The sequence below is a fragment of the Anser anser genome, assembly GCF_964211835.1.
Source record: "Anser anser genome assembly, chromosome: 1".
Lineage (NCBI taxonomy): Eukaryota > Metazoa > Chordata > Aves > Anseriformes > Anatidae > Anser > Anser anser.
The window spans coordinates 85,871,648-85,899,013 of NC_139720.1; the positions used below are offsets into that span (position 1 = coordinate 85,871,648).

Consider the following 27,366-nt stretch of genomic DNA (forward strand, 5'->3'; position numbering starts at 1 on the left):
CTCAAGGACTTCCTCTGCTAAGGACTGAGCCCTAAGTCCTTTGAGTCTTGTGCTCTTCTATGTAGTGTCCAAACACATAAATGTATATCTACATTTGGTATCTAATGTGTTTTACCTTGGGTGACTCCCCAGTGGCCTCAAGCTGTCTGTGATTCCTTGTTCTGAGTCAGGATTTTGGTTTGCTTTTGGGACAGTGGGACAAGTGGGTCCCATGCCTTGCAGATGACAGGAGCAAATGGTTCTGCTTTGAGGAGGAGCTGCTGACTGTTTCTCTTACAGCAGCTGTTGATAACTCAGTCACAGGCTGCTTTCAGCAGCTTCTCCTTTCTGAGCTCATGGTTGTTGAGCTCCTTCTGCCAGCGCTTTCTCAGCACAGACTGGAAATTGTTTTGCGAAGATGTCAGTCAGATTTTGCATGGCAGCTGTTGCTCTCCGTTCATACCTGTCTGTCTCATGGCTCAACTCCCAGGATGAGGTGTCGTCAGTGCTGTTTAAGGTACCATTTCTGAAGCTCCTAGCTGAAGCTGAGCAGGCTCCTGCCCATCAAAAAGGAGAGGGACATGCGCTTACTTGGCCTCTGGAATGCCTCTGTGCCGTTGTCTTTGAAAGCAGTAGCCCACAGCTAGATGGAGACCTGGAAGCAACCTCTGATTAACTGATTCCATTGTGCTTAGTCGATGTTCCTGTTCCTATTTTAAGGTTAATGGTTCTTGTACTGTAGTGTTTTTTCTTTACTCGCATTGCTTCTTCATACTGTGTATCTTTTATAACATATTTCCATTTTTCTCTTGGAATTGGAATTCTGTGCTCTTTGAGAAAAGGATAAATGATGAAGTGATGGCGTTTGGTACGTATTGTGGTGATAGCTACTCCATTAATTCCCTCTTTTTTTATGTAAAGTTTTTAGTACTGTTTCCAGCCCAAAGGATGGTTTTGTAAATATTGCTGACTATAGTTATTCTGAGGATGATAATTTCCACCTTATTTATTAAAATAGAAATACACTTTTGTGCCCTTAAGAGTGGTGAAGATGTATGTTAGATCATAGAGTTTCAAGGAAGTAAGAATTGCTTCTCATTTTCATACTGCAAAGGTTTGGAATTTGTAGTTTCATGATGTGTTTCTTTCTCTGGATAGCTCACGTTAGCACCTTTGTGAGTGGCTCTGAATTTATGCCATTGACTTGCACTTTTCAGTTGTTTTTTAGATGGTTTTCAAAAAGAATGTAGATGAGTATGTACTATGGTCCTCTGCTTTGTTTTTATATTCTCTTGTTGTTGTTAACTGATATTTTTGTTTGTTTTATTTTAGTTTACAAGTTAGTTAACAAAATAGTTAACAGATTCAGCATGTTCTCTTTTGTGGCTTGCACGGATTATCTTTTAAAACTGAGATAGCCAAGTGCAGATATTAAATAATTCTTCATAATATCATAAATGATTACTAATGCATAGGGGAATAACTTAGAGCTGTTCATACATGAAATCGTGTTTTTATAAAGGTATACTGTTTAAGGAACAACTTGCATTAATAGCAAGTACACACAAAGGTGTATTAATCATGGTCCATGTTGCTGTAATATGTTTTGTTCCTGCAAGTGTCAGAATCTCTGCATTATGAATGCTGATTAACCTGGAAGGAGACTAAGAGAAGAACATAAAGCTGAATGTCACTGAAGCACTTTTAGGTGAGCTTTTGATTTAACCTTGCCAACTAAGTGCTACAGGTGAAGTGAGAGATGCTTCCATCTGTAAAATTATAGCGCTGTTTATTGAATATATGGGAGTTTTAGTCACTGGAGGATCATGTGGATGTATTTGTGTTATCTGCTCTTCCTTATAAAGATGTCTCCATCCTGAACGTATGACAAAGCAGTCATTGAAGGGCATGCTCTTTAACCAAATGCAGAGAATTTAAGTTGATTTTTTTTTCTTATACTTCTTAGGCTTTATTTCCTATACATATACATATATATTTTTTTTTTCTTGAGGGATGATTAAAATAGCAGTATCTGCAAGTTATGTTTCTAAAGGTATAGCAACTTCTTGCAAAGATCATACAGTGAGAGTTACCTGTAATGCAATGTCTGTCTCTCTATGCTACATGTAATATTTATAGGTAGAAAGCATTCTCCAACCTACTACTACTAGAAGTGGTATAGCTGGATGCTGCTTTTAGTGAATCTGATTTTTGTCAGGTAAAGGAATAACCTTTTGTCTCCCGTTCTTACTGCTTTATTCCCTGTGCATATCTGATGGATGTGGGTAGACAAGCTGACAACAGATTTGTAATCTGCAGGCCAGCAGAAAAATTAAATGATACAAGTAGGGGTCTAAAGAGGAGTGAGCATACAATAATAAATTGTAAGTTACAAAGCTTACAAAGCAGCTGAAGGAAAATAATAAACTTCTGTGGGTTTTTTTTGTTTGTTTTTGTTTTTATATATATTTTGGGGGGTTTATAATAAGCTAAATATTTAAATTTAAAATCAATATAGAATGCTGTGTAGTTGCAGAATGAGTTGTTTTGTTTTGTTTCTTTTTTTTTTTAAATTATGTGATATTTGACAAAAGTGTTAATGTTTATTCATGCATTTATTGATTTTTAGGGCTCAGGGCTAGCTGAGCAGTAAAGTAAGGCCAGCAAAATGGAGGATGCTGATATTTAACAATTCTTACTACCTGGGACATGGAACTTCTGCCTTGGTCAAGGGTGCTCCCATGTAGACCTTTGCAAGGAGATGCAGCTTGTTCTCCCTGACCTATGGGAGGCGGTGCCAGCACCACTGTGCACAAGTTTCAGTGCTATCTGTAAGCAGCGTTGCTCCCGTGTCAACAATACTGATTTGACTCCATAATACATCAGTATGTTCCATGGTTTCTAGTCATTGTATGGATATTCCTTAAAGTTTCCAAGTGATGTGAATGTATTTAGTTTGGCAAAACAACTGTGAAGGTTTATCTCAGAAAAATCCCATTAGTCTTAGCTGAAATGGAACAATAACCTACCTGTCTCCCCTTGCTTTTAAACATTTCTGAACCCAGGTTTTGCTCTACGTTAAAACTAAAAATCACATTAGAAAAGCAACTTTCGTAGGATGCAAAGCATTCCCACTTTGCCAAAAAACTATATTTTTGAGCAACTGAAAGGTTTTATTTGTGATGCTGTTGTATGCCTTTTTTTTAAAAAAAAAAAAAATTCTGTTATGTGGAGGTCTTGAAATAAGTTGCACATTAAATAAAATTTTGAAATCTAAATGCAATTGATTGAAAGAAAACATTTCTGCATTTCTTAAGCAAGAATATTTTTAAACTAACAGAAAAAGAGACTATTCTTCCTGACTATCTTTTCCTGCTGATGGTCACGCCTCAGAGATGCTGACGCAGTTGTTTCCCAGCAGAGGGCTGTACCTGCTTCTCCATTTTCCTCTCCCAAAGAGGTGATGTGCTAGCTATGTAACACACTGGTCAGGTGAAAAACATTTTAGAAAATATCAAAGCCACCATCACTTATACCTGTATCCATTATCTTTGCACAATTCCTCCCAAGTTTTGTGAATATCATGACCCATGTTCTGTAGATTAATACAATACAGTATGTCCTAACTACCACAATAACACAGGGAAGGTCATACGTGAATGGATGATCGGTATCTTTACGCTTTAATATTTCCCTCACTTCCTCTGATGAGAGTTGAAGAGATTAATTGTCAGGAAGTTGAGCAAAAATGGTAGAGAGTGTTATTTTGTATTATTCTGACCCGTTTTCCATTTTTCGTAATCATAGGCAGGAGGGATACCTACTTCAGCATGAAAGGAGATTCCAGGTGTTGTTTGCTCTAACCCAACTCAAGGATTTTGTGGGTATTAGTTTAATTTTCTCTTTTATTTTAATACTGTTGAATACTACTGAGTCTTTTTTCATCCTATTTTACCAGAATAGCCACAGCCTAATTTTATCCTGCTTATGTTTTAATTTGTTTCTTTCTTCTTCGCTTTGTGTTTTAGCTTTCCTCTGCTGTTACACTTCTTTTTCTCAGAAATACCTTTCCCTTTATACCAAGCATGAATCTTGCTCCTTTCTAGCAAAGTCATACAACACATCCTAAGGGTGTAGGCAGTTTCCTTGCTGCCTTTATTCTCTTGTCCAGCAGCTCAGTGCTTCTCAAGACAAGATGCGTGTGTTCCCCTGTTTGCGTAGTGCTCCACAGTGTAAGCCCTTGGAGTCCTCTAACAGTGAGACTCCTGGCATATTTTTTTTTTCTACTCAGGTGAATGATGACCCAAATTTAGATGTATGTTCTAGCCCTTCACTTCTGCTCTAAAAATGATTAAAAAGTTGCAGCCTGGTTTAACTAACCACTTGCATGCATATGTATTTTGTGTAGTTAAATTTTTGGGACTACTACTGATACCAAGCAAAATTTTTTTTTTTAATTTTCTCATTCTTCTTTTCAATAAACTGTTATCAAGTGATATTCAGGATCTACAAAAAAAGTAAAAATCTTTAATTCAACACCAAAAGCGTGTGCCAGAAAATATCCACACCCATAAGCACCACTTCTAAGAGATTACATAATAAATGAACAGAGGGAGGGGTAGGCTCTTCCAAAGGACAAGTCAGAGACAAAGCTGAAGCAAAAGACACGGGGATCCCTCTGCTTTTCCAGTGGTTACTTACGACACTATTTTTTGAAGTCAGATACCTCAGTGAGCTGACTAAGGTTGAGTTTTATAAGTGCATGGTGCTCCCCTCCCCATTTTTTCCTTACTGCTGTTCTAACAGGGCAGAAACCCACCACGTTTCTCCACACCAGCAAGATTTGCGCTACATGGGGGTGCATAAGAGGCACAAGAAGTATGAAGCAGAACTGTGAAGATGAGTAAAATTGCTCTCTGCCTGTCAGCCAGGCTCTTTATAATGCACACTGCAGTGCTCCCTTGCCAAAACAGAGCTGTAAGCCTGACCTGCTGTCTCTACGCCCAACAGTGCAGTTCCCCGGTCTGTGAAGAAAAGTCTAAGCAGATTCATCTTGCATTGATTTCTAGGGGCAGGGGACTTTTCTGTCAAGTTCCAATATGTTTGAGGTACTTAATCAATACCAGTGTTAAAGTGGCACCCATAACCATTTGCAGTGATGTTTTTCTTTGATTTTCTGACTTATTCATATAGTCACGCGCATGTCTTAAGAGATTAAAAATGGGAAGGGGAAGAATACATGTGTAGATCTTTCTGATGAATAGGATTTTTAGTAGAAATTTAATAACCTCAAATATAAAATATTGATCCTGTTGTACTTGCTCTCATAAATTCCTTGAAAACTGTAACTTTTTTTTTCCCCCCATTGCAATTACATGGAAAGAAAAACACAGTCTCAGCATCTGTAATCTAACATGTGACATGAAGCAATATACAGTTTGTAGCCCAGAAGGTCAGGGACTGGAGTGTAATGTATTAGAGAGAACATGAATTAACACTATGGAGAAAGGGTATATTTTTAGACAGAAGTGAACCAGTGGGGAGAAAATTCATGAGACTTTGGGTACCATACACCTTGTAAGTGGCATAGAAATCAAGTATGTTATCTTTGGAAGTCAGGAACATTGCTGAATTAAGGCACGTGTATTCACAGAAGCACAAAAATGATTGAGTGGTCTGTATTATATGTATTGCAGAAGCACTGGGCTATGAGTAGAATAAAATTCTGGAAAATTGCAAATAAATAGCAAATTGAGGGTGGTGTGACACTGGAAGAGGTTGCCAGAGAAGCTGCAGATGCCCCTTCCCTGGAAGTGTTCAAATTTGGGTTGGGTGGGGCTTTGGGTAACCTGATCTGGTGGAAGGTGTCCCTTCCAACCCAAACCGTTCTACTATGCTTCCATGAACGTTAAGCAAGTTTGTGTTATGGACTTTCACTGCTCTTCTTGATTTGAAATGAGAAGTCTGGTCTTAGTGCATGCTTGAGATAGCGTGTATGGATTAAGCAAGCATTTGAAACAGTGGGCAGTACAGTGGTAAGTGTGATATATATATATATATATTTGCCTTTAAAGCAGGAGGGGCTAGGTAAAATTTGCTTTGTTTGGTGACATATTAGGTACTTGCTACCTCACAGATTGTTACTGTTTCAGGCCTCTATATGCTATAGAACTTTCCTGGCTAATCATGACTGTTAGCTATACACATATTTCTTGCGTTGCAAGAATACATTCTATTACAAGAACATACCCTTGAATTGCAAGCATACAAACTGGCTTATTAAGACTGCTTTATACTTTGATATTTTGAAGAAAAATATGGTCGTGAGGATACCGCAAGACTCTTCTAGTTTCTTAGGTTTTGAAGATTGCCAAACCCTTGGTTTTGGTATGTATTAGTGTTTGCTTGAGCCTGGAAATCACCCTTAACATAAACCAGTTTACAATACCATGTAAAACTTATGTGCCATTTTAAAATTCCAACTATACAGAATGTATGTGCAACTGTTGTGGAGCTAATACCATTCTTGCCTCTCTCTGATCTATCATCAGAACCCCGAAGAGTCTCCTACTGTATATCATCTGTCTAATAAGCTGTTTGTAATGTATGACTAAAGCTTTTGTTCTTATAAGAACTATTCATTTATAATCAGGAAAATAAAGTTGATTCTTTTTGTACCCAGCCCCACTTGAGGTTCTATGCCAATTCATTTCAAGTTAAAATTTAAGATATTATTGAGGGAATTAATTCAGGGGTAGTAGTAACTTTTTTTTCCTTTGAATTATTCAAGAATCGGGGCAATCAGTAAGTATTAGAAAAAATGTAATGTTATGTGAAATAAAACATGTATTTTTTTTCTGTATTCAAGTCCTTTTAATCTTTTCCTGCACCCAACATATTTCTAATAAAATACTCAAGACGGAGATGAAGTTTAGGAGTGCGGACTTGAAGATGAGATTGCCAAGTAAAACATTACTGATTCTTGATGGAGCTAATGATGGAATTACTTGGGCTAGAAGAGAGTTTTGAAGGTCATGTGGTCAACCCCCTGAATAAAACAATTACAGTTCTGAAGTTAGATCAGGTTACTGTGGCCTTGATTGAACAAGTTTTGAGCATCTCCAAAAGCAGAAATTCCTCAACCTCTCTGGCAGCCTGTTGTAGTGTCTTACTACCCTCCGAGAAAAACAGACCTCCCAGCTGTCTGCTGCAAGGTCAGACTGTCACAGTGACATCTCTGAGGAGATGATTGCCTGGGCTGAGTGACCCTTAAAGGATTCCATCATAGCACGTTTGTGAAGGTTGTTATAAAGCTGGTGAGCGGCTTCCTAGCCCTGCGTGTTATGATGCCAGGCTTGATGCCGGCACGTCTGCCATCACGCAGTGCAGAAGAGAAATAATGCTCAGATTTTAATGAGGGTTATAAAGCTCAGGTGAAGACGGATGGATGCCAGTGTTTTCTGATGTGCCACAGAGCAGCCTGGATAAGCTACCCACTGTATTGACTGCATGCTTGTAATTTATTTTACAGCCTCTGAGACTTTGGAACAGCAAGAGTGGAAACTCTGAGCTACCCCCACTTTGCTAATCCACTATTATTTCCTAGCCTTTATTTTACTGTAAACTTACTTTTTCCATGTATACCAACTGATTTAGTAAAAGATTTTTACTTCTGCCTACCAGTTGTCTTGGATTAGAAGAGGAACCTAATTAGTGTTATAGTATGGTTTAGGTTGGGAGGGACGTGTGGAGGTCATCTGGTCTAAACCATTGCTCAAAACATGTTTGATAACATTAGGTTACTCTCAGGAGCCTTCTGAAAACCTTGTTGGAGGGATACTGTTTGTACAGAAATACTTTGACTGAGCTTATGAATTGCAGAGTCAGGCAAATGAAGGAAATAACGCTCTGGATCTGATATCTTGTGGAAGCTGTGCCACCTATATCGTGCCCCTGTTAGTAATGCTGAAGATCTCTCTTAAACCCAAATGGATGATGGGATGATTGTTAATTTGTTTTAACTAAGGCTAGCATTAATAACAAGGCTGTTATCAACAAGAGTTCTTCTTGGTTTGGTTTGTCACGTTTATTTTTTGTTGTTGTTGTGGTGGTTTCTGCATTGCAGTTAATGACTTTTATTTCAGGGAATAAAAAATACAGGGAATTCTTTCAGAAAAGCTCTCTACTTAACAGCTTAGGTTTCTACTTTTGTCTTGTTTATGTGGCTGAATAGAAAATTGTCATAGGAAGAAGCTGTTTATTTTTACTGTGTGAATTCTGAATATAGACATAATTTCAATTCACTGAGTACAGAAAGCATGGCCAAAGTAACTCACAAAGGCATATTATCCTATGCAGCTGCAGATGGCAACTCCTGAAAGCCTGAGGGCATGTGAGAATATTACATCTAACTTGAACTGTGTTTTCTGAGATCCTTGTTATAAGGGCCCTGTCTTCCACCAGGTCATTGTCAGCATAGCTGTCGTCACCCATTTATAAGAGCAGGGTAGGGTGTGGGTTGAGGCAGTGTATGGCATGCTCTGAAAACAAGCAGTGGCAAGGGCCAGCGTGGCTCAGCATCTTCTGATGGCCCTTGGCAGAAAAGAAGGCAGGAACAGGATGCCTGTGCTCGGCGCCCTCACTACCTAATTCCAGTAACAGCTTGGTGGAAATGGAGACCCCCCCATGTGCTTTTCAGCTTTGATTTCTTAGTGATGTATGCCTGCCTAATGGCATGCTGGAGGAACGGGTAGCTCAGCTAGCGTGACTTCAGGTGTAGATCCACTACCTTGTGGCTACGGTTCTTTGCAGGCTGGCCTCTGAGTTACTGTATTGCAAAGTATGAGAAGTTTTCATCAGGAAATATGACATGATCCTTTACTATACCTAATTTATTGGCTTCTTTTACTTACCATGTCCTTTAGTTGTAGCGTTTGCCATTTGTAAGAAGGTATATTTATAGGCCCAATGGTTTCAGTGACATTATACTGCTTCTGCCGAAAAGGTATTAGTAAGTTTTGCTATTTTATGTTTTAGTGTACATATATAACAATATATGCTAAAAAGTGATCAGGATGTAAATCTATTTAACATCTTTTTTCTTTCATAAATTGCTGAAGTTCTCCTTCAATTGTTTATAACTAAGTACATACTGATAAACTTAACTTTTGCAGGCTTTTCTTTATTGTAGACTTACTAGGAAATACTGTGAAATGTGCTGTCTTAGAACCACAGGTTTTCTGCTACATTTCTGGGTAATGGAATTACAGTCAAATTTGGTGAAGCTTTTGTTGTAGTGTTCACCCACATATGTACTCTTCCTTCTACTTTTCATTCCTTTTGCTTTATTTATTTATTTATTTTGCTGGGTCCATGGCTTTTATTTATATTTTCTGAAGTTTTAGCTTGTTGAAGTGTTTGGGCAGAGAGAAAGGCATTTCTTTGTATTGGTCAATTTGTCATCTTCATTTCTACTCAACTCATGGCTTGCCATTATTACATGGAAAATGATGATGATGGGCATGGTCTTTTGAAGTTAGAGTATGTGAAGGTCATTTGGTAGTTTCTGGTAGACTTAGTTCTGCATTTACTTTTCTGATGGCATTGTTGCACTTCACGTGGAAACACAGGGCAGGCACTGTCAGGTGGTATCAAACCGTGTATTTCTGTAGTCTAATACGCTGCCCTTGGCAGTGGCAAAAAAATTAAGAGGAGGGTCAGACATCCGAATTCACTTACAAGTTTATATTTGTGGTAAGAAGAAAATGTTATTAATAATAGTCCATGCTGTACGTGGGGCATGAGGGATTCTACTTATACCCTGAAGCATGAGATTTAATTACTCCTATATCATTGTCTTTGCTTACAGAACTGCCAGTATTGTTTATCATCAGAAAATTATCCAACCCTTTTAAAAAGCAGTTTTAATATTTGTCTCAATGAACTTTCACAGCAGTTACTCTGTAAATTAATTAAACGCTACCTTGAAAAAATAGCTCCTTTTGCAGTTGAAAGTTTAGTAGCATTTCATAGAGCCAGATTGTTCACTCTTTGGGAATAAAGTTCAAAATAAATTTAATAATTTTCAATATGCCCTTCACTATTTTACTGTACTTTTTCCCAAGTAATTCATTAATTTCCTGATGATATTTAGGGGTGTGCTTTATCAAGCCTATAAATCTTAGCATTTTTATGGACTACCTAAGGTAGCTCTATAAATGATAATATATTTATGATACATGTAAAGTATTTTCATCTAAAGCTAAAACATTAAAGTTAAACTTGAGTCATATTCAGCCATTTCACTGAATTAATTAACTTTATCTTAAATATCTCCTGTTTGCAAATGCTGAAAGATTCAAGTAGTGCTATTTTTTTCTCTTATGTTAGTATTCATTTCTATTTATGAGACACGATGTAGAGTGTATCTGATAGTTACACGGTGTCTATGATAAGAACTGTAATGCTTGTTATATAATATTTTCAGATTAAAATGAAGGGAAGTGTGGCTTTTTTTTTCTTTTTTTCTTTTTTTTTTTTTTCATTAGAGTGAAGTATAAAACAGTTATAGAGAGTGAAGGAATGTGGGAGGCAAGCGGATCCAGAGAGAGAACTGAATCCAAAACCCATTGTGAAAGAATGGGTTTCAGACACATCAGTTCCTTCACCTGACTCTTCACTTAAACAAATCCTGGCACAAGAGTGAGTGGCTGGGGGTGGACAGAGGGCAGTTACATTCGATCTAGATTTAGGGTCACTTAATTCAAAATGTGATTATGACCTGAATAAATCTATATGTCTATCTAAAATTTTATAGTTTGAGTATAAAAAAGACTTAGTGTTGAAAAATGTCAAGATGATTATCTTCTGGTATTTAATTATCTTCATTACTATTGTACTACATCCTTAATGTCTTCTCCAGTGCTCTGAATTTCATGTTTTTAAATAACCTGGGATTATTTTTAATATATATATATATATTATTATTTTTTCCATGGACTTTTGATGCCTGTGCTCTCAGCCTGGTTTTAAGTTTGAAGAGCAACTTCATCTCTTGGTTTTACATGTAATGATATACATATAAAAGACCCTATATTCCACAGTGGAAGATGGTTTACTTCTTCTAAAAATATAGAATAACAAAGTTTCATACTTGAATTAACTACATAGCTTTTAGAAACATCATTCCCTGATAAAGCTCCATGTTGCTTCTCAGTACATCTCTGAATTTTAGGGTGAAAGTGTGAAAAGTCATGTGGCAGTTTAGGGAGTAAAATCGTTTAGAGGCACCTTCCTGGAAGATGAGGAATTCCATTTGAGTTGTTCTCAACATACTGACATGACCAATCTATCAGCCATGCATAACAATTGTGAGCCAGGCCATCTTATTGCTGCTTGCACTGCTTTTTGATAGACAGTATATATATTTCTTTCCTTGTTAGATAAGTTTCATGAAGTAGCTGTTTGCTGTGACAGTATTGGTTGTATATTGATACCTGGGTCTTGTTACGTAAGTTGTCACTTTGGCTGGGTAGCAAGTCTTCAAATAAATTTTTTCTTTGCTGTGAATACCATCTCTGATAAAGTTTTTGAATGATGTATTTTATCAATAATTTACATTGTCTGATAATCATCCATCTTAGCTGATAAGTATATAATAATAAAATGTACATGTGACTACTGATAATTGCTACATTACAGGATGCTGAAAAATGCAGTTTCTTGTAGCCAAAGTTGATAACAGGTTATGCAGATCATTCTAAAGCTGTTTTTTGTTTTCCATTCATTTTTCCTAAATCACTATTATTTTTTCAGTAACATAGTATGATATAATTGTTGCTGGATTCACAGCCTACTTAAGTCAATAGAAATATCCCTGTCATATTCAGTGGGTATTTAGATTTTTTTTCCTCAGCCAGCCTGAGTTGTTTCTTGCATATGCACCTTTAACTTAAAATATTTTTTTTAAGTGCAAATGAAATAATTGCACAAGACAAAACATTTTCCTTCCCTTCCTCCCCCCTTTCCCTTTGACTGTCAGGTTACAGTTCTGATTGAAAGCCCTGGAAAGTCAATGGAAGGACTTTGTTGTTGTTGATGATGTTTTTTACTTTGAAAGCAAAACAAAAGGGGCGAAAAAGCTTCTGCCATTAAAGGAAACAAAATATAATCACAGAAGAAACATCCATGTTGAACAAAAAGTTAACTTTCAATGAATAAATGTATGTATTCATATGTGTCATTGGAGAGGGATTCATTAATTGCCTCCAACATTTTCTGCTGGACTGTCTTTGAGACCTATATGTATGTTACATACTTCAACTTATGTAGAGGAATGCTTGGTAGTGCAAATAGCTTCTGAAATATTTTCCATATGATGAAATATGGAAGGTTCTGCAGTATTGCCTCTGCATGAACACTACTTCCATTCCCAGTTCCTGTCTTAAAAATGCAGAATGCAAAAATGTCAAGAATCAGATCTGCTGCTAACACTTTCAGAAAACATGTATGTTTGCTCTAAGTTGTTGCAGAGCCCAAACATTTATGTTTGCTTTCTTTCTGGTCAACAGCTTCATACAGCGCTGATACCCCCATTTTACCTTGAGTGGCAGGTTTTTGCCAGCATTCTTTTTCTTTTCATTCATTGAAGAGAATCTAATCTGAAATGATACTTTTAAACAATATGCAGCATATAGAGGTTGGTGCTTGTTACTTCTTGGTAAGCAAAGTGCTGACAAAGTTGTTCTGTTTTTCTTCTTCCAAGTATTGTTAGAAATAGCAACTTACCAAAATAATGGCTAACCAAAGAAAATACCATTCTAGTCCGTCTGTCTGCATGCATGCTTCCCTTGTGAGTGAAAGAAAGAGAAGAAAGTTAGGGAAAGTATGAAGTTGTTATCTTGAACTAATGTTTGTGTGCAAACTGTACAGTACAGTTTCAGAAACTGCAGTGAACCATCTTTTCGCTGCCGTTCCTTTCATTATATGTCATTTCTTTTTTCTTCTTACATGAAATCAGTATTAAAAAGTCATCATATGTGAGAGAACATTTTGCTGTTAATCTTCTGGCTGACGTTTTAACCAAGTATTTACCTAGTTCCTAAAGAGAGGTTTGCAGTTGCCTTGTACTGTGCTGACTGCAGAACCAAGAGAAAGTTTTCTTTGACAGAGCAGGTGCAGCATAGAGCAGCCGTCATAATAGGATGAGGGGAGAACCAAGCCTTTTGTGTGCCCTGAGCATCACTTTGCCTGTAGAAGTGTTAATAGCCAGTGGGAGATCTTGTTTTGGAAGCATTTGGAGAAAGCACCTTATTTCCTGATGGCTCCATTGGATGGCTAAAAGGACAAAAATGAGTGAAATTGGTGAATTGTTCACCTCATCTGATCTGGACCTAGCACAGGGCCATTGTGGAAGAGTAGGACTGAGGGGGACATATTATAGGGAAGCCTGAAAATAGTCTCTTTACACTTAGCTTGTTTTCTGAGAAATGCTTGGTTTTGATCTGTTAGCAACCAGTGTACGTACTTGCCTGAGAGCAATATATCAGACCCAACTTAGGGATTTTTAGAGTTTTTGTTAATCTTCTCTGTGAGGCAGAGCTGATGCACATGTTAAGTCTCATGTTTCACCTTGTATTATTTGCCAGTTTACAGAACATCAGTTACCAATTTACCCAAGATGATGGTTGAAAGCTGAACTGTGTGTACAGGAAAACGTTTCTAAAATTGTAGTTATACCTGGAAAGATTACTGGTTAGCTGGTTACCTTCAAGGATACAAAGTTGCTGAGATTTGCCCAGAGAACACAGCTTTATTCTCCTCCCTTCCTTAATGGAAGGGGAAAAAAAGCTCATTTTCTCAATGGAGCAATGGTTTTAAATTATTTTCTTCGTATATTTACTTTTTATATTTAAAATTAGACTATACATTGTACAAAGTTTAACTTTATAATTCTGTGAATAAAATATCCAGTCATTCCTACTAAATTTGCAGCCAGCTACTACTTTTGCTTTGCCAATACTATCTTCACTATCTTTACTCTAATCATATGATTATGGTCTTTCCATGTTTTCCCAGATGTAATGGAATTTAAGCATCCTATGCTGTGGGAATTATAAAACTGCTGAGAGAACTTTCAGGAGGAGACCTTACTGAATATGAATAGAAATACCAGAATGTAGCATGGTATAATTAAAACCTTTTATTTTTATTTTTAAACATTATAGCACTTTGTCATTCAAGTGATATTTTGGTGTTGTGTCAAGGCCGTGTTCTAGTTCTTATATTAAAGATAACAAAGGAAGGGGAAAAGTTACCTTTTGCCCTGTTAATAGGGTTACCAGATATCTCTACAACACATTAAAAAAAAAATAATGTAGACATTTATTTTTTGACACTTTTGCAGCACATCAATCCAAATAACTGTTTTCCTTTATTTAGATAATTTTATAATAACTAAATTATTGTTTTCCTTTATTTAAATAATTTTAACATATAGATTCTTTGCAACCGTTTAGGTGTAAATCTAATAGTATGATGGGAATTGCTTAATAATCTTCTGTCTCAAGCTTTTCTTCATTTCTGATTCATTGTGTCTATTATTAAACCCAGCTGTTGATGTTTTTGAACAAACTGATTTCTGAATTAACTCTGCATTGTGTTCTATAATAACACCACTTCTGAATTATCATGGGTTGCTCCCAATTTACTTTTAGATAATTAAAGGCTGTCTTTATTTCTATCCAAGTTGCCTGTTTTATTTCCCAGAACACAAGGATGTGATTTCATTCTTGCTGCTCTAGGGGTCTGAAGTTGGTAATCATTTTTCTGCATCTGCCCTCATCAGTGTCATCTTCCAATATATGATACTCCAGCGTTATTCGTTAGCTTTATTCATTAGCATTCACAGTGTTGGTGCTGCGTTGTGCTAGTCTGCCACAAGTCATTCCTTGTTGTTTTCCTGTGATGCCTGTACCTTCATGCTTTGGAATTGCCTTGATTTCTAGAGTACATTCATCTTCTTTCTTCTTCTTTTTTTTTTTTTAAATTATTATTAGTTTTTATTTACATAAATGTGTTTCCATGTCAAAATTGGTGATCCCTTAAAATCAGTCTCTCTCTAAATATTTGAATAGATTGAATATAAATGATAATAAATGCCATTGGGATTGTGGTAGTGTATCTTGTATATGGTGCAACCACTAATCACATAGTTAAATTTAAGGGTTTTAAAACAAAAACCTCAACTTATACAATGCACTTTGGATAACTAGTTCATAGGGTTTTGTTTTCTGCAAAGTAAACTATTTTTTATTAAAAAAAAAAAAAAAGTATACTTCAAATTAAAAGATTCAAGTGAGACTTGGTTCAATATGGAATAACACGTAATAATTTCCTTCTTTCCATCTTTCATTAGCCTGTTTAACGGCTAAATGCAATCAGAAGACTGTCTTATTTAGAAAAGAAATGAAAAAAGTGAGAAAACTAGTGGCTTTACAGTAAAATCCCCTGGCAATTAAAAAGAATTATCATGCTCATCCCCACCAAGGTTCGTAACAGAAGGTCATTTTATGCTCTTAATAGCCTTTTTAAAATGAGTATTAACCTCAATTTATGAGATTTGTATTTATTTCCCTTGGCAAGAACAAGAATTTTTATCTGGTCCTAGTGCTTTTTCTCTTGCCAACGTGTCCTGAAATATAAGGTGAAATTACAGTGACTTCCATTCCATATGCAGTGACTGAGCTATTTATGCTGTGGTTTCTTCAGGTCCTCATGTCATGAGAGTCTACCTGTGGTCCTTTTCTATGTAGCAGTAAAGCTGAGCAATGGATGTGACCAAGAATGATCCTCACCTTACTAGTAAATGTGGTTGATAAAACAGGGTGAAAATTTGATGCATTAGGCAAGTATCAGTTTTCTTAAAACTGTTGAAGAACGTAAAAATCAAGACCTTCCTACAAAGTTGATGTTGCCTTCATACAGCAATAAGTTTTACTGACTTGGTTTTATGTAAATGTGTACATGTGAAGTCTTTGAACAGGTGGCAGTGCGTTAAGTTTCTGTGTACTTCATTACTTTATATACAGGACTTCCGATTCCTGAAGAGGCAGCACTGCTAAGATGCTGTGCAAAATTTTCAGACAAGTGCTGAGGTACAAAAACTGGTTCTTATTTATGTGTCAAATTACTGTTCTGAGAGTAGACCTTTTAGGTTGCATTCAGCCTTTAATTTGACTGAATTTAAATAGCGTAAAACGCCTTTTAGTTGGGACTTGGCTTGCATATTATATCTCTCATTTCAATGAAAAACATTCAGATGCAAATGCGGTTTGTTTGGAGTGAGTACAAATGCCACTATCATGACTGATGAAGGCTTTTGATCACACATCTACAAACTGAAACCTTAAAAAGGAAGGGGCTATTTGGACTGGCATCTGCAGTGCCATGAATTATTTAGTTCACATTATTCATAAACCTCTTTGAAGAGAAGGTTTATGAGGTTTTTAAGGAGGAGTAGTCGTAGTTCTGATGCCAGTTTCTATTTATGCTGTGACTGACTGCATGTGAGACTTCTTCTAAACTGGAAGAGGTGCACCGAATATGAAATGAGGTGCATGTATGAACTTCTCAGAAATTTACTTATTCTTGAAAGATTTCTTCAGTTTCCTAGAAAAAGAGTGGAGCAGCCTGTGTCTTTACTGTCTCTGCTGGGATGCTCCGAGAGGCGGGCAATTCCCCAGTATGTTGGTGTAATTTGGTGAGCTACCTGGCTAGCTGCTAGGGACCTGGGTGAAGATCACAGAGCACATGTTCACAGCTGGAGGTTTTCCTGCTGCTCATTCACTAAACTACAAATCTCTTTTGGCTGTGCTCCAACAGCAAAACCAAAATAGCAACACCAAACTCCTTTTACTTCCTTTGTCTCAGAATTCTTTGGTTTTGCTACAAACGTGACATTTCAAAATGTTTCCCTGATTTCCAGCAATGACTGAAGCTAGACACTATATATGTGCATTATTCATCTGAAAGGGCTCCTTTAGCTCATTGTATTTATGTAATAATTTTGTCTAGAATGTTGGCAGAGGTGCCAAGGAATAAGTTAGAAATATCCAGTAGTAACTTGTTTGTCCGCCTTCTCAGCTAGTTTAGAGTTTGTTTCCTTGTTTTTACAGAAAGGCTTCAGTTTGTGTTACTGAATTATACCTTGAGTCTTTTTTTTTTTTTTTTTTCTTCCTTCAGGATGTTATAAAACTCATTTTATGAATCAAAATACTGTAAAGACTCAACATGCTTTTGTTTTATAGTTCAGTTAAATATGTATGGTTCACAGATCATGTCTTCTGTAACTGTTTTTTCATTATGGAAGTAATAAGAATATTTTACTACAGAAGTCATGATTAAGAGGGTTGGTCCAAGAATTGCATCATTTCCTGTAGACAATTACTTTTTTTTTCTAATTTCACAAAACAATTCTGTTCAGAAGTTTCTCAAAAGTATGCTATGAAAGCATTCTCATCTGTCATTTTTCACTTGACTATGCATATTACTCTAAATTGATTTCATTCATTGCTGTTCAAGTGTACCAACATGTATTATACTTTACATTTAGCAATGTATGTGTATAAACACACTTTTTTATTTTATATATCACATATGTATCGTATATCAAATTGTATTCCCAAGGTGGGAAAAAAACAAGGAAACCTTGAAGAAAATAGGGAGGCTTATAGCTTGTGTAGTCTTGCTATATATTGCTTTATATATCCTTTTATATAGCATAATACATGTTTTATATATATATAAATATATGTAATAAAGAAATGTGTATTGGGTATATGTTCATATAATTGGACATGGTTATCGATTAAAATAATATATGGAAACAATACATAATATCTAATATATAGATATGAAATATATTGTATAATATACATATATATTATATTTTTATATAAATAGGTATACATTTATATGCTTTTAAAATCTGGGAGAGTATTCACTAACGTGGAAAGAAATAAATATGAGAAGTAATAATGAAAAATAGGAAGTGCAAGAAATACATGATTTTTTGTCATGTATAAGAAAGGGTTGTTGTTTTTTCTGTTGTTGCTTTAAGATAAGTGATGTAACAACCTTGTTGCAGTGTTAGAAGCAAGAGCGCAATCAGATACTACTCATAATGATAGTAAGGAAGTCATTATTAATAACAAAATTCTCATCATGCGGTTATGCTAAGTATTCATTTACAGTTATTTTAGAATCTTAAATGGGTTATCTCTTTATATACTGTATTTCTTATCCCTTTAGAAATTCTTCTTCAATACTGAAATGCTGAAAAGGACTGGAGTTCAGAATTTTGAGATTTGTGTATTATGTTCTGCACACATTTGGTTCTCTAAGCTTTCTGATCCAGATCTTTAATTCTAGTCTTCTCCCTTTCTTCTCCCTAAACCTTCTCTTTATTTATTTTTATTTATTTATATTTCATCAATTTATCTCTGTTTTTCTCTTTTTTGACTCCCTGTTTTTTAGTTTTACTTGCTGACTTTGAAGAACTTTCCCTTTTGCCATCTGTCCATTTTAATTCATCTTTATATATAAACTTTCTACGTGACCTACACTTATTTTTGAAGATCCTGTGCATCAGCGTATGTAGCTTAGAATTCAAAATAATTTATATAGAAAAGAATGCATCTTGCTGCCTTGTTTGTAAGAGTAAATGGCTAGGTATATATTTGAAAATGCGTGTTTTCAAGTGTAGTTGGTACCACTTTGGCATGGCTTTTGTTTTATTACTTAAGGGTTTTAACAAAACACCATGGTTGAGTTGGTATTATATCTTCACCACTTTTATCATAAAAATACAAAATCCTGTATTCAAGTATAATTATATTTTATACTTTGATTACTATACAGGTGAGCTTGAAGATTTTTGAGATGTTTTGATAAATGAAAACTTTCTTTGAAAACTTGTTTCATTATTCTTTAGAAATCAATGTATACTTTTAATGTGTGTAACAATACGATCTTACTTGCAATAAATATCTGCAATACTTAATACAGTTACTTGAAATAAATATCTGTAATTGCAACAGAAACATCTTAAATTTCACCAAATAATTCTCTACACATAAGAATATCTATTTTCAGGATTATTATGTATGTTCCCTCAATTGTGAAGGTATCTTAAAGTTCCTAAAATTGTCATGTAACCCTCCCTAGTTCCAAAGGAGTTATGTTCCATAGTATTGAAACCTACTTTCTGGTCAGAGACAGAGGAATGGCTGTAATTTATTAGGTCAAGACAAAGGAGTAAAGCTTCCCAGTATACTTCCTGACCTGACAACTGCGATGATTGCAAGTGGATCATGACAAAAATTTGATGTAGAATTTTTAAAGGCTGAGTAAAATCATTGCTGAAAAGTCACAGCTAAAATTTCCATTCTTCAACCGAAGAAGAGCTTAGATGCAAAACATACTTACTGATACCCATTTATGAAAATCCTATCAGTGAGCTCTGCACTTTATTATAGTATTTTTCATGTGTCTTGTTATTCTTTCTTAAGTTTGTCTTCTAATACCTGTAAAAGCCTAAATTAATCATATTTGGGGAATAGAAAATCTTATTTTTCTATTCAAGGGTTTAATTCTGTATCCGCTAAGATATGTACTTGTTTCCACAAGCTTCAGCTGTGCTGCTGTCCTTTAATGCATACTCCAACCTTATTAAGAAAACATTTAAAACATTTCATACAGATGATCTATTATGGACGTGTGATGTAATGTTTTTATGCAGTGATCCCATGGGCTGTGATTCTTAAAAAAAAAAAAAAAAAAAAAAGCTCAATATAAGGAAAGTAACTGTGTGCAATGAAAGCCATTTTCCACCTCCTGAGGGTTTGCAGTAGGTGAACTGGTAAATTAGTTGTACGTCCAGGTGGCATAAGGAGAGCCCTGGCAGTTTATCTGTCTGTGTAGCTTCTTGCCCACGGTTATAAGTTTCCTATTCCATGCTGGTTATGGAAAGGCTTATTTTCAAACACAACAACTCTCTAAGCTTTTTGGGTTATCTGAGCTGTAGGCTGTGACTGGAAAATAACGGATATAAGCAAGTAGGCTCAGAAAATATCTTCTTCTAATAATGTAGGATAGCATATACATTGAAAACAAACAAAAAACCTCTCAGAACCATGAAACACAAATGTCACAGAGTGCTCTTGGATTGAGCAAAATGGAGACAGCAGTTTGAGGTGTTTGGCATGCACTGATCTGCAGGTGGGAGAAGGAAGCAGCAGCTTGTGCACAGTCCTTTACACCAGCCCATTTGTTCCTAAGCAGTTTGCAAAGTGTATCCATGCAGGACCGGACTATGCCTTTCTGCTCTTTCTGGAGACCTGACATAAACACAGAAGCTGAGCATTTGGAAAATTGTGGTAGTTCACCTAAGGTGCTGAATGAATATTAAGGTTTTTCAAATACTTGGTTTAAGTTTTGAAATACCTGTAAAATTATCTGAGGACAGAACTAAGCACTTGTATGTCTGCCTCACAGAACCACGCTCACAACCTTCTGGAGTGGTTCATTCTACCACTTCAGGGTTGTTTTTGTAGTTACTTCTTAAAAGATTCTGTTACCTTGATGAAACGAAATCTAAAAATTGTATTTACTCTTGTTTAAAATCTATGTTATTTATTTGCAAGTGAAATTTGTGTAACGTTTTATAGTAACTTAACTCATGCTGAAATTGCTTCCTTGCAACTTGCAATGCTAGTAGAAGTTATATGTCCAGTTGTGTTATAATGTGCATAAAGTTAGCATTTGGGGACAGGCAAATCATGTTATCTAGATGCCTTTAAGAGGAGCCTTTAGGGCATGATTATCATCTTCAAGTTTCACTATACAGTAATGTGCTGTGTTATGTGTTTTTGACTGCTAATATGAGTCAGCTACAGCTGGAATCCTGAACTCTAGTGATGTCTAGATTATACAATGCATCTGCTAATCTCCATCATGCCAGTTTTAATGATTATCAAGAACAAAATTACTATATTTATAGTCTCCTTTTCAGAAAGAAAATGGAGCTGCGTGTTCTTCAATATTTTGTGATTAGTATCACATAATAAAAGTCATTGCATGCGATAATCTAGTCTCAGTTTTAAAATACTTAAAGCGTTTAGCATCATATTAGTAAGTTTGAAAGATGCTTACAGTCCTTCTAGCTTTTCCGTTTCAGTTTATGAATTGCTTCTCATTATCTAGGTTCAGTAATTACTATTTTACCAATCTATTTTCTATTGGGCTGGAAAGGAAATATTCTGAATAACAGAAAATACTTGTTCATTATCTGGCATTGAATTTTAGAGTGGTAGGGTGAGCAGAGAACCAAAATGCTGGAATATCTGCTCATTTTTCATGTTGGTTTTCAAAGTTTCACCACATAAAATATAATTTTATCAAGTTTCTAGGGTTGCCATGTTCTATACAGAAAAGTATGCCTTAAAAGCAACTTCTCAAAACATTGCTGTTTCTCACAGAGCACGGTGAATAATACACTCCTGGCAGCTGCTGTGTTTGATTTTCTGTTATTCATTTAATAACAGAAGAGTTGAGTGTTATTGCCAGAGATATGTGCTAGTGTCATGTTTGTAGGTTTGCTAGATGCAGTGATATGCAGTAGTGTTTTGTCATTAGGGTCTGCATGATAGCTTATGAAGTTTTTTTTATGTCTGGCTATATGGTTATATGGCTATATAACCTATAGTTAAAACTTAGTGTGAGCTCCCATATTCAAAAAGGATGAAATAAATATGTGAAACTGCAATGGCAAATAGGTGGGTGTAGAACAATACTGAGAGGAGTACTAAGGGGTCATTGTAGTCTTGAACACAGTGTGCTGCTGTGCTGTTGGAGCTCAGTGCTGCTTTGGAGTGCATAGCCAAAGAGATAGGTGGAAGGCCTCATAAATAGTTATTCTACCTTGCCCTAGTGCCACCTCAGCTTGATATCTTAACTGATTTTAGATCAGTGTAGGTAAATTGCTGGAAATATGGGGGGCAGACACGACAAAGAGAATTAAGAGGAAGCTGGAAAGCATATAATAAGAAAGTGGAAGAACTTGATTCTTCAGTCACAGAAGATAAATAAGTCTTCAAATATGCAAAACGTTATATTAAAGAAATGCATGTTCTGTTGTTATTTATACTTATGGAAGTTATGAGAAAGGTTAAGGAATTGGCTTGGTCTATGAAGGTTAATTTAAATGGCAGGAAAACAAGTTGCCACTGAGTAGGCTGTGCACTGTAGCAGATTACTTGGAGAGCTCTTGGAGTCTGTCACCAGGGATGTTAACAGCATGTTAGGAAGTATGTTAGGAGCAGTCCTAACATAATTCATGCTGCTTCAAATGCAGGGGTTGCAGTGGTTGACATTCATAACCCTTCCAAATTTGTGGGTTTGTCCCCTTTTCAACTCTATCTTCTAGAACATGTTTTATGTTCTAAGAACAAAAAACAATTACAAATCACTATATATATGCATAATCCCTAGTATATAACACATATACAATATGATCTTATTTGTATATAGGTTTATATCATTTATATACATAATATATTTTTACATGGTTTTATATATTATATTTATATAGGTTTTCTCTTAAACCACAAGAAAAACTTATTAAATTTTCAGAACCAGAATGGTTTTTATTTTTGTAAGATCCATTAATGAATTTAATACATTAAATGTATATCTTTCTGAGGGAAATTACCTGATGTTATCTTTGGAACTTGTGTTATTGACATGATGCAAAGACTGAATAAATATAGGTCACATGTTTAAATTGCATATAATTACATGTGCATGGCTACATAGATCTTTAATGGTTATACAGGTAGAGATGAATATAGGATTATATGTATTCTGATTATATCTGCTAGTACCGCTGATATTTTTGAAATCTCCGTGAGCAGAGTGTGCAGAACTTAAGTATAAAAAAGAACATTCACTATAAAATGCATGTGCAGTATCAATAAAGGCTATCAAATGTGAGATCACACAGCACATACCAGAATCTTTGCTTTGAACAGGTCTCTTACTCAGTTTGTGACAGCCTAATAATTTGCGTTACTCTCTTGAGAAAATGATCCCACTAAGCCTTCTGTCACACAGAGGAGCTTTTCCAGTTAGAGAAGCAGAGCTGACATTTAGGTGACCTAAATGACCACTGATTAATCCATCAGCTTGTCCAAAGGGAAAAAAAATTCCATTGTTGTCATTATCGTCATAAAGTTAAAAGGAGAATTCTAAACTAAGTAGTGTAAAAATTAGTCCTTTTCTTTTGAAAATTGGGAATGTGCTACTTTTTTTTTTTTTTGGTTAATTTTAGTATTTCATCATCGCAAAAGGTTTTAAGACTGGAGTAGAAGTACAGTAGAAGCTGAATAAATATGTCTGTCCCATAGCCTGCTGATGTCTTAATTTTTATTGAAGGTGAGAGAGCTTCCAGATTTGTTGGAACTGTAGGTTGCTGTATTCAGGACAAAATCAATGCAATGTGCTTTATGACTAGGACTTTCATCTTGTTTCTTTTCTTGCAAAGAGCTATTTAGTCATTATAACATTTAGATATTGTACTAGTTTTTCCTGTAGCTGATTTCTTAATACATATAATAGATATATAAAATAAGAACAGGGCACTGGCCTCAAACATTTTTCTTTTTCTTCTTATTTTTCTGAAATAAAAGGTTAGATAGACTGGACATCTGGGAGAAATATTTTTCCCTTTTTTATTTTTATTGAGCTATTGAAGTAATTGGAAGGACATCTTTTTTTTCTAAAGAAAAATTCCCAAATCAAATAATAAATCACATATAAGAGAAAAATAAAATAAATGCTATATCAAATCTGTCTAAAAATGTCCACAAAATTGAACAGCATAGAGACAGCTGACAGTGGAAAAAATATTGAACAACTTGTAACCACCATTTATCAAAGAATGTAATTTAACAATTGTTGGCATACAGAAGCAAAGAGTCAGAAAGATATATCACAGAAAAAATAAAACACAATGTTATTGATATTTGAGAGCAGGGTTATATTACAGTGTTTGAGAATTGAACCCAGCTTTTTACATACAGACAATGATTTTTAAAAACATTGTCTCAGCAGTACAGATATAGCAGAAATGCTTTTCTGTTTTAAAGATGCCCTAAAAATCTTAGTTATGTGACAATTAACTGTCATGATTCAGGACATGGTACAATTTTCATCCCCTTTCCTGATCTCTGAGAGAACTTGTCAGAGATCTCTGACCTTTAACTCTTGCTGTTCTCTGACTCTCTCACTCCTAGACCTTTCCCTAGTAACAAATAACCCTTTTGTTTTGCATATAGTCTGACCAGAAGAGACTTCCAAAAATAAAATATCCTTTAAACTTGATAGAACCAAAGTTTAATACAAGATTTATTTATTTATTGATTTATTTATTTATTTGATATTACCTAGAAATCTAGTAGGTCTGTCATGACTTTCAGCCTGACTTTTGAGAATTTGGTCTGTTTTTCTTCTTGGTCTGGTTGTCTTCTTCAGTCCTTAAAAACTTCCATAAATTCTAACGAAGGTTGTTGTTCACATTTTTTGTAGTATACTTCCCTATCCAGAATCAATTTCCTGAGAAAGATAAGGCAGAGTAGCTTAAAGAAAAATGCGCTTAGAAATGTGTTCAGGTTTTTAAAGAAATTCCTGAACTTGGGGAAATATTTCATGTAGTTGTCTTTCTTTTTTGTCTGTTTCCTGATTGGCTTGTTAGTTTAGCCAAGTAAAGTATATGCCAGACAAATAACATAAATTCCAGTTTTTAGGTCACCTTGTTACGTGTAAATAATTACTGGCCACTCCTAATCCATTTTAATTATATTACAGAGATTTCAAATTAAATCAGTATCCTGAAAATATACTACTTCAAGAAGAAGGATACTCACTACCCTGAAAAGCTTGTTTAGTCATCAAGCAGGGAAGTCGAGTTGGAAACAAAGAATATTTCATCCCCATTTTACAAGTGGTTGTTTGAAATGCAGAGAAATAACTGACTTGCTGAGGACAGTCAGAAAGCAAATGTAGATATTACAACAATAATGTTATTTCTTGAAACCCATAGGTCTTTTACCGCTGATTTCAGTGACATGAAAAGCTGAGCTGTCCCAGTTCTGGTGCTCTAACTGAGACATCAGCCTCCCTCTGCTAATTTTCAGTGTTAGTGATGCTCATTAAAAGCATTTATCTCTGCTTGTCTCCTCCTATGACCTTTCTTGTATTAATAAGGTGAAAAGATGGATAAAAATTTCCAAACATATAGTTTGAATATAGCATCTCTTTGTACATAGTGACAAGGAAAATAAAAAGGGAAGAGAGAAAAAATATTTCACCTTTGGAAAAAGAAGTACCAACATCAACGATAACAAAGAACGGGAAATTTCCCTTACTCTAGATATCAAAAAAAAAAAAAAAAAAAGAGGCTAGTGATGGAAACAGCTCCAACTAGCTCCCTTCAGTATGCAGAACTATATTTTGAAAGACAATTTTTAGCTAATTTGCCTGTTGTGCAGTTTGAACTTTACGAATTGACTTGTAATTGGACCATGCTGTCAATGGAAAAACTTACAAGTATCGAACATGACATTTTTAAGAAGGTTACTGTCATCCAGTCCTCTGTTAGTGAATATGCAGAAAGTTATAATTGGTCTAACAAGCTTAGTAACCTGTCCTACTTCCAATTATAATGTACAACCTCATTTACGTCTTTTCTTTATTTACTGATACATGGTAGGCAATAATTCTCTATCTAGTGCTCCTGCTTCAAAATAAAGCTATCTAATCATAAAATTGTTGGATTCTTTTAATATGCATGTATATATGTACATATATCTATATAATTTGTGTGTGACCATTATGTATGTGTATATATGTATATTTTTTTCTAAATGATTAAAATATATATAAAATTTTCATTTCTGTATTTTATGTATCTTTGTATTTTGAATTATTAGATATAAGTATAAAGTTACCTGTTGCTTTTAAATTACCTGGAGGGGGTTTCCTCTAGGTTTAAATCATGATTCTGGCTTGAAGTTATAATGCCTTCATGTGGATATTATTGTCGGACTGCAAAAGAAGGGGAAGCATAAGAAAATTAGAAGATTGATGAACTCTATGCATTCATTATCAACTTATACTTGCATGAAGGAGAAACTGTTCACTTACTATAAAATTAGAATGGCACCATTAATTTTGTTTACTACTCAAGTGATTTTTAGTGCATGTAAGATTTTTTTCAGGTATGTCTTGTTAAATAGTGTTATGGAAAATTAACTGTAAGACTGTAACTCAGCAAACATGTCTACATTTGTTGTACCTCTCCAAAGCAGAGCTGTTCCATGGAGTACTGTTGATTTCAGACATGACAGGACTGCTTTTATTTTGTTTTTGTGGCCAGCATAACAATGATAATGCAGAATAGTGCTTCTGGAAGTAGAGAGTGGGGCCAGTGAAGAAAAATAGGAATCTAGAGAACTGCCATTTTTGGATGCATTCATAAGGTTAAAAGTTTTTGTTTTGGTTTGTTTTTTCAAAAATTTCTACATTGATGGTAACTTGGCCTTCACTGCCATGCTCTCCTTATTTGTCTTAGTAAGAACTGATTGGTGACACACCACTCTGGAGAAAAAAGGTGGAAGTGGAAGAAAGAAAAAAAAAAAAAAGAATACATACGACCTACAGGTGTGAACAAGATGAGCAAAGAGAGCAGAAAGAGTGTATGATATTTCTCCTTTTTCTCTGTGTTCTGGTCACAAGTATATCTGCCTTTGAATTGTCCCATAGTCCCATTTTACAAGGACTGGAGAAGAGGAATTAGGATTTTTTTTTTTTTCTGAGCTTCCTTTTTCATGAAAGTACTCTTGAATGAATTCATTTTCAGAGTGCACATGAGAATGTAAAAGACATAGATAGTATCTTTTTGTGTAATTTACAGCTAATGGTGAATCTATTTTCAGTTTGGGTTCTGATTGTGTATCAGCAATGTTAGTCGTGAGCCTCAAAAAACAGAAGAATATTCTTTTGATTTTGGAGACAAGAATGATGATACTAGAACATTTTAAGTTCCTGTCTTTGCTGTTATGACCATGTTGTGTCTTTGCTGTTAGTAGCCATGTTGCTTCAGGGGACACAAGAAAAGCTGTTTTGTCTGCTCTATTTTCTCCGAGTTGGAACATTGATCACTGCTAAAATATTGTCTGCTCCCTTAGATTTGCATATTCATTAATGAGTGGATGTTTGCTCAGGGTGCAAGAACAATCTGAAGATACACACTTCAATGAAGATAAAACAATG

At 35.3% G+C, this 27,366-nt stretch overlaps 1 protein-coding gene across 9 annotated transcripts in view; it reads left to right on the forward strand.

The window, feature by feature from the left end:
* The window catches only part of CADM2 (cell adhesion molecule 2), a 660,501-nt gene that overhangs the window by 397,347 nt on the left and 235,788 nt on the right, over positions 1 to 27,366 (forward strand). The window lies entirely within an intron of this gene.